Source organism: Buceros rhinoceros, unplaced genomic scaffold, assembly GCF_000710305.1.
Source record: "Buceros rhinoceros silvestris isolate BGI_N320 unplaced genomic scaffold, ASM71030v1 scaffold25260, whole genome shotgun sequence".
In the NCBI taxonomy this organism is placed as follows: Eukaryota; Metazoa; Chordata; class Aves; order Bucerotiformes; family Bucerotidae; genus Buceros; species Buceros rhinoceros.
The window spans coordinates 1175-2940 of record NW_010390543.1 but is presented as its reverse complement, the minus strand read 5'-3'; positions in this window follow the sequence as shown (position 1 = coordinate 2940).

Genomic DNA, 1766 nt, shown 5'->3' with positions numbered 1-1766 from the left:
CTCTTTAACTAGTTTACACGCTGGGTGTTGTAAGAAGAGCAGAAGACCCAGCTCTGGTCTGTCTTGCCCCCTGGACAAAAGCAGCTGTTGAGAGCGAGTCTCGGTCACGCTCGTGGTGAGTGGGGCAGGAACACGGGCAGACCGGTCTGCTCTGGTGGCCTCTCCCTGCCCAGGCTCCGTTGCTGTCAGGGAACAGCAGCGCTGGTCAAAACGGTCCCTGGTAGATGAAGTCTTTGGGCTGAGCTCCAGGCAGCGACCGCCTTGTCCCTCCCAGGTGGCACTGGTGGGGCTGGCCATGGTGGCACTGGGGCAGGGGAGCTGCTGGGATTGGCTTCCTGTCGCAGCTGGGTCCGGCTTGCTCCTTTGTACCCCCACTGACAGTACTGGGCCCAGTTTGGGGACATGCTGCATGTCCCCCACGTGTCCTCCCGACCTGCCCCGCCGCTGCCATGCCCAGCGCACTGGGCTGTGCCACGCAGGGCTGTCCTGCTCGGGCCCTGCCAGTCTCTCCCTGTCCCCTGCTGTCCTTGGAGGCCAGGACATGGCTTCCAGTGCCAAGCTCTCCTGAAGTCACCAGGAGCAGTGGGGACTAAAAGCTCCCGTTACTGCTGAGCCCCTCCACGTCCCCTCGGGCCAGCAGTGTCGTGGGCTCCTGGCCCACGGTCCTCAGCCTGTGTTTCGGGCTGTGCAGCTCCCCGCCGCTCCCCCAGCGCTCCGCAGGGCAGGTCGCGTCCAACTCACCTTGGCCAAGCTCTGCAGCCGCCTCCTTCCCTGCCGGGGGGCTTCCATGTGAAGGACGCCTTGTCCTGTCCCCCTCTACCGTCGCCTGCAGGGAGTGATGCCCAGGACACAGAGAGAAAGTTCTTCTGAACCAGGGAGGGAAAGTTAACTAACGCTTCTGCATCTTTCACTTGTTTATCCCATCTGCCTCCAGCCCTGGCTGCAGCGACGGAGTGTAGCTGGAGCAGGTTGCTGACCTACTGTGCAGCCACGGTACATCTCAAAGCTGGCTCCTGCCTCGAGGTTGCCCTGTTACTCGCCAGCCCGTCCTGGAAAACCTGGCGTGTTCAGAGGGCTGCTGTCCTGCTTGGGGAGCTGGTTGCTTGGCTTGATCCCTGTGTTCCTCCAGGCCGGGGTCCTCAGCCATTTCCCCTTCCTCTCCTCACCATTCAGCTGAGACCCTCTAAAATGAGGCTTTTGGGGTGTGGAGGAGGTTGTCCAGCTGGTGGGATGGTGGTGGGAAAGCGGGTCCACTTCCACCCGCGCTGCCGGTGTGAGTCAGGGCACGTGTTGGGGCCACAGGCTGCTGCCGCCTCCTTCCCCAGGTGCCCTGACACTGTAAATCAGAGGTTTGTGGTTGGTGAGAAGTTTTGGAGTTGTACAGAACTATCGTAACCTGTAACTTTTTGTAATTGTTTTTATTAAAAGAGTGTTGACTAGATGCACACTCCGGAGTCTGGGTCCGCTCTGCCTGTGGCCGGGTCAGGAGGGTTGGGGGCTGGAGCTGTCCCGGAGGCGGGCAGGGCCTGGAGCATCCCTTCAACTTGCAGACGCAGTTACCTCCTCCGAGTCCTCACGACAGGGCTCTGCAGCGGAGCCCAGCCTCTCCCCGCACTTGGCACTGGCTTTGCAGCTCTCGATGGTCTCTGCCCTGGGAAGCGTTGAGAAGCGTGTGCCCAGCGGGTCAGAGAGGGTCTCCTCCCGCTCTGCCCTGCCCCAGCGAGGCCACAGCTGGAGCCTGTGCCCAGTTCTGGGCTCCCCAGTTC